A 7,378-nucleotide genomic window follows, 5' to 3' on the forward strand; every position below is an offset into this window, starting at 1 on the left:
GTAAATATGAACAATAAAACGAAAACAAAACTTTCTTGACCGTTTAGGAACATTTTGTTTTACTCACTCTAATTTTCGTATTTATAATTCTTTTCCTATGAAATTTACCACAAATATACATTTCCCGATTATACACAGTATCAATATTAAAAGTAGCCTGCAAAATCATTATCAAATTATATTCTTACAAGAAGACAGTTATAGATATGCGACAATAATTTTGGACATGAGTGTACACAGGGGTGTAGCCAAGGGGGACCTATCGGGGCCAGGCCCCCCCAAATGGTTTCTTGGTCCCCCCAAATGACCAGCTTTTAAAACATCATAGTAAAATTATCTCGCTTCATTCATTTAAAAGTAACAAAGTTTATTGACAATTAATAATTTACGGTAAAATAGTATGGAGAAATATTGTTTCTCCATACCGATCGAAAAATAGTATAGTATCTCTTCCTTATACCGATCGAAAAATAGGATACTTTTTTGTGACACCAGATTACACAATTTACTGCGATTTATATTTGACAGTTTGAAGACAAACGTTTTAACAAGGTACTATAAATACAGCCATAAAACTAAGGCACTAAACTGATTTGTAAGTACAGTATATTTTTATATGCTATAACAAGTGTTTTAAAAGACAGAGGATGGAAAATTTGGTGAGAAACAATGTTTTTATTCAATTTGGATTTCATTCGCTCTCTCTTTTATTTCTACTCAGTGTAATAAAATAATTATTTTTTTTTAGTCACGAATAATAAATATTTTTGTCAGGAAACCGTAAAAAAAATTAAGTGAAATTTCAAAGAAAATCAATGTTGTGTAGATAGGTTCTGTATACAAGGTCTTAAATTTAAATATACCAATTGAATTAAGGTAACCAAGAAAAGTTTTGTTGCTTTTTCACCCACCACCTTCGAACATCGATATGTCATCTTACCTGGAAGATCAAAAATAGTCCCCATCAGCATCGACGACCTTCTGAAAACGTTCTGGAAGGTCATGGAATCCATCGCGGTAGAACTTGGTGGGCCGTGATACGAAAAAGGTATCAGGTGCATTTTGGACTTTTACTAGGGATTTGAACTGGCGTCCTCTAAGGTGATTGACCAAAGAATGGAACAAGTGATAATCGGACGGTGCAAAACCCGGAGAATATAGTGGTTGCAATATTGTTTCCCATCCAAGGCGGAGAATGGTGTCCTGAGACATCCTAGCCACGTGGGACTTAACGTTGTCCCGTAAACGAGGACCCATTTGCCATTCAGAAGTGATGGCTCCGGAGTTTTGAGTTTTTCTTGAGCACAGCTCAACTGCTGACTCTACACAGTTGCATTGATACTCTGACCAGCTGATATCAGTTCCCGATGCACGATGCACCAAACACACAGAAGGACCTTCTTCTGGCATAGTGCTGGTTTCGGCTGTTTTGAAATCGGTTCATGGGATGCTAACCAATGACGACGGCGCCGTGGAGCTTCGTATAGGACACACTTTTTGTCAACGCCCTGTCCAGAAATGGCTCCGAAACAGTAAATAAACACAGGCGACTGCCGAGTTGCCTTCTGGCCCGGAGTCAAAACATGTGGGTCCCATCGACCCAACTTGTAGTGCTTCCCAAGTTGATGGATGTGCTGCCGAATGGTTTCTCCACACACTGAATTGTAGTTCCTCTTTGTACATGTGTTGGTCTTTTGGCATGTGGTGTTTCGGGTGTTTCGTGATCGTCCTTAAACTTGTTAAACTATCGCTGCACTGTCCGCGTCGTCACGACACCCCTACCACAGGCCTGGCATATCTTCTGTCCCGCTGCAGCGGCGTTTGACCTCCATTTGAACTCGTTCAGCATAAATGCTGTTATGACGCTCTGTGGATGTCCTATGTTCCCTCTGTCTTTACACAAGCTCACAGTGTACCTGACTTGCCACAACCAGGTAGTATGTTGGATATACCAACACCAACAACTGACGTTCGCCTTATCTCCACTCGCATTCAACTCACGGTGTGGGGTCCAATTGAACACAGACCTCCACGAAAAGGGACATAACTTTCTTGGTTACCTTTATAGTTATGCACAAAACTATAGCGTTTTGTCCCGAACACTAGTTCTTGATTAAGCATAATAAAAACTATCTTGAATATAACTTTCAGGCCTCAAAAACACTAGCAGCAACAATTTTTTTTGGCTTTGTACATTGTAGCTGGCCCCCCCTCAAAAACGACGGGCCCCTCCTACACATAAATGATGGCTACACCCCTGAGTGTACATTTCCCGATTATACACATAGTATCAGTATTAAAAGTACCCTGCAAAATCATTATCAAATTATATTTTTACAGGTAGACAGTTATAGATATTCGACAATCATTTTGGACATGAATGTACATGATGAGAAGTGGACCTACCGTATACTGCAGACAGCAGTTATGTCTATTTGAAGGCTACTTTTCCATTAGCACCGACAAAGTTCACTTCTCCACTCAACTCGTTGTCAGAAGTTTGGAAAGAACATTCCTCGTACAGGACATTACATCTCTTCCTCCCAATGTACTAAGAAAGGATACCTGAAAAATAAAGAGATTACATATATTCCATGAAGAAACAGGTTAATTTCGATCATTAACATTAAAAAAAAAAAACATATTTACTTGTTCTTGAATGTCGTTTCAGCAGAAACATTTTCAAGATATTATTGCGTCTTTGTAGACTGATCCCGTCATGATTAAAGTAAAATACTCTTAGAGCTAAACTCTTGGCGAGCACTTTACTCATCTTCTGTTGATATAGTATAAATTAAAAAAAAAAAAGTTCTTAAGTGTTGAAGAAGGAGGCTACTATATCAAGTTAAAATCACTTCACTAAAACATCATTATGTCTTCCAGTGTGTGAGTCTCGAATGAGTTCAGTTTTAGTGAAATAATTTCAACTTGCAACAGTGGCCACTATTTTTAAATATTCAATTTAAAGAAGCATATTTCTAATTTACACTGTAAATTTAATAAACCGTGATGAAAGTACCCTTCAAGATTTTAACTGTAAGATGATTTCAGTTTTATCATGAAGGGAGCCCTCGACAAAGACGCAGGAATGCCTTGAAAATATTTGGGCTCAAACAACATTCAGGAACAGGTAAAACGTCTTTTAGTATTAATGATCAAGAGCTATATCATTTTTTATTTTCATTTTTAAGGAAAGTAAGCCAGAAATGCAAAGTTTATTTAATTTATAATTTAAAAGTTCAATGCATTGGAAGCTCCATTACAAAAAAAATCATACTTAAAAAGAACTGTCGATGATCACGGCCATTTTCAAGCAAAGAAATAAAGTGTCTATCTTTCGCAGCGAGGCAAGCATTATACATTTGTGATTTTTTTGCTTTTCCCTAATCATCTCCTTAAACCAGTGTTTCTCAAATTGTGGGTCGCGACCCATTAATGGGTCGAGGGCCGTTTTTTTGGTGGGTCGCGAGAAGTTTTTTTTAACTATGAAAATTTTATTTTGATGCAGAAACATGTGTCGCGAAGTACCATTAAGAAAATGAAAATTGGAAGCGTTTGTTAATTAGGTGAAGAGTAAGTGGTTACTCAGAGCCTTGCCCTGTTATACAGTCAGTAGAGATGCTGGGTTAGGAGGAAAGAGAATGGATAAGTCAAAATTTCTTACGAAGTAGAGCACTGCGTGTTACCTCTGTTTTACCTTTCTATGAAAAACAAACAAACAAACAAACAAACTAGAAATATGAATTACAGAATATAATTAGTTTGAAATAAACCACAATTACGTAGAACGACAATGTGTATTTGAATAAAAGTAGGTGGGTCACATAATACATTTTAATATTTAATATGGGTCGCGGTAACAACAACTTTGAGAATTACTGCCTTAAACAGTTCTTGCAAATAAGTGAAGGCCGAATTGGGATTTTTTTCTTTCTCTTTACCAAAAGTTCTTAAATTACCTGCTCAATATCCTTAAAAGGTAATTAAGGTGGTTTCTTATAAATTACGAATGACATACATGGCTAATTACTCACCAATTCATTGTGTGCTGATTCGTCCTGAATAAGCTGATCTAGTTCCTTCAACTCCTTCAAAGTATGGAGAGGCATGTCAGGGAACGTAGCTGGAAGGCATTTTCCTTGTACTTTTCTTTCTTGCATTAACAGAAGGTTGTATCAATATTCAATGACCCTGCGGTTAGCGATTAGCTGCCTTTTAATTTCTCTGATGTCCTCTCGTGTAATTTCATCTTCAGATTCAGCAACTGGTCGCATTCACTCGCAGTACTTGTTTGTGTACTGGTTGAAGATGAACTTTGGCTTCGTGGACTACAATCAAATTCAGATGACCTACCACTATGTACGCTAGGGCTTTCACTTTTCTTCCCTGCAAGAAATTAGAAGGAGATTGTGAGAAAGTGTTTTCCCTTACAGCAATGTGCATGATTGCAGACAAGCCAATATATTAATATGCAATTCAGTGCTATATGAGTATTTCATGCATAAGGAACGTATAAAATACAAGAGACACTTTACATGTTTTGGTTTTTATGCTGAAGCCATCTTCAGAAGCTGTAGGATGGATACCACACCTTCAACAAGATACTGAATAAAGTACAAGTAATATGATAATCAGCAAAAGGAGCCACCACCAACAAACTAAAACACACAAAAGAAACTGTAGACCATTTTTTCTCTATGTGGAATCACCAATCACTAACAATTATCTGTAAGATCGCTAGCCGAGAACAACACCAAATGATTTGCCTTGGTTTTTGGCTAGCGATCTTATAGACATTTTTTAGTGTTGTGACTCCACACAGTGAAGATGTGGCCTCTAAAGTTTCTTCTGTGTATTTAAAAAAAAAATCTTTGAGTTTTACGTTCCACGTTTATGTCGGTTCGGCTAAAGGAGACGGTGATGATGAGTAATGAATGAAATGGTAGAATGAAGAAAGTGGCAGGAAACGGGAGAACTCCGAGGAAACCCACGCACACGGTGTTTGTCCACCACTGGTGGGTGCTGGGATCAAACCCGGGATCCCGAGCAACAGAGGTGAACCCTCTACCACTGAGCCACCGCGGCCCCTCTATGTATTTGAGTTAATGGTTGTAACTTGGCCTAATTATCATATAAGATGTACTTTATTAAGTGTTGTTTTGATGCTACAAGTGTTGGTTTGATGATCTGAAGATGGTTGCAATATAAAAGCCAAAACATGTAAGGTGTCACTTGTATTTTATATATTTTTAATGCACGAAATTATCTCACAACTCGATTAGCATTCTTAAATAATAATAAAAACTAGCTACATACCGGTAACAAACTATGCCCATTTACACAGAAGTAAACTACAGTTCATTCCACAAAAATGTAAATCGTATTAATCGACAGTGTATTTTAATCTCTGCATTTCATGTACTTGCCTACTTTGTTCCATTTATATGTCCCCTGCTATCGATATTACATGATTATCATTTATACTTTTACTGAGAATAAAATAAAACACTTTAAGGCAAAAACTGCCTGCATACCGGTAACAACCTTTTGTAAGAAATTTAAATTAGAAATCATCAGTAATGAAATTAACTTATGTTCTTACCTTCAATGTTCTTTGTAAGTTGAGGGGGTTCTGGGAGAAGTTCTTTCTGTGTGCCACTTGAAATATCCGGACCTGCAGCCAGGCCCGTGCTGGCCCACCGGGACACCGTGATATGTCCCGGTGCGCCCTCCGAAACATCACATTATATATAAAGGTACATTTTTTTAAATAATAAATTCTTACAGTTGTTATTGGTAAATAACCCATGATAAGTACAGTGTGATCTTTACACAAGACGCCCTTGCAAAAACACATCAAAGATAAACGGTTTTATTTATTCTTGTGTATGGCTCAGTTCTGTACAATGAATACATACTGTTACTGTTGGTAAAGAACCCGTGAAGGGTACAGTGTGCCCTTTACGTAAGGCGCCCTTGTCCTGTGACTTTTCTTGTGTTTCAGAGCAGTATTGGAATAATCAGTGCCTATTTCATTTCTAAAATATATCTATAGTGATTTACTAATATATATTTAGATTCATTTTGTTTGACAAAAAATTCTTGCAAAAACTAAAATTGTTTCTCTAGCAAAGAAATTTTCACAGTTTAACTATTGACGTTATTATACAAACTTTGGGTTTTAATACATAAAATGGCACCCGTATATATACAAGGTGTAACTTAATTAACATATCAAACTTCAGGAGGTGACTCCTGACACGGATATAAAGCGTAAAGTATACACCAAATTGAGTAAAAAAATGCATCCTTTTGGCGCCTTGATCACACGAAAATTTGTCGGAAAAAATATAAGAACAGCATATCGGATCAATGTCGGGTAAAAGAGAATGTCAATTATTTTTAGTCGTAGATCCCATTAGTGTACAATTGGATATAGTGCAGTGATGACGCAAGGGTGACTCCCAAAGAAACTGGAATATTCCTTCGAGTAATTTATGAAACGTTAAATGAGGAAAACGAACAACACTCAAGTACCGGATTTCAACAATCAAAAATAATAGCACATCTTTCAAGTTAGAAGAACACTTCGAATTCGAAAGACAGAGGGATATACATGTGTGATTGATCTATTTTGTCTCAGCATAATTAAACTCTCGGGAGAAGAATTTAAATGAATTATATAATGTATCATAGGTGTATCTTCTAGGCTAATGGTAATGGATGTCAAATGAACGTCTTTCTTTCCAAGTCATGAGTGTGTGAACATGGAAAAAAATAACTTTGACCCAAATTACGTTTAAAACGACTGTGTATTGGACAATCAGGCGGCATGTAAAGAAACAACATGTATTATCAAAAAAATGCAAAGATCATATATATGAACAAGAGTACAAGGGATTCTCCATATGACAGAGGGATTCCCATATATTGCGTGAATACATATTGGGCAAAAGTAAGCTGCATTAAAATGTTTCCTCCTCGTAATATGTTATTTCGTGGAATATGATACTTTTGTGCACAGAAACTACAAAAATGGACGAAACACGAGATCTTGTATATGTTGCATAACGATACAAAGAAATGCGCTGGGAGAGTATACTTAATTTATCCGTTAGGTAAATCTTCTTCCAGGGATACATTCGAAGGGCATTTTCCTTCTCTTGGAGTTGGCAAACCGCTCCTTAATCCTGAGCTACGAAAAACTACATTCCTATTGTGAAAATACTAAAATAGTGTCTTAGTGTAGGCCGTTTATATTTTGATTTTTTTCACTACTGGAAAAGTTTTGCGTGCACTTTACACATGCAACAAATGGTGAAAAATAATTTTCGAAGTTTTCTATGTAGTTTGGAGCTGGATAAAATACCTGGAGGAA

This window comes from Thermobia domestica, chromosome 1 (genome assembly GCF_964235325.1).
Source record: "Thermobia domestica chromosome 1, izTheDome1.hap1.1, whole genome shotgun sequence".
NCBI classification, from domain to species: Eukaryota; Metazoa; Arthropoda; class Insecta; order Zygentoma; family Lepismatidae; genus Thermobia; species Thermobia domestica.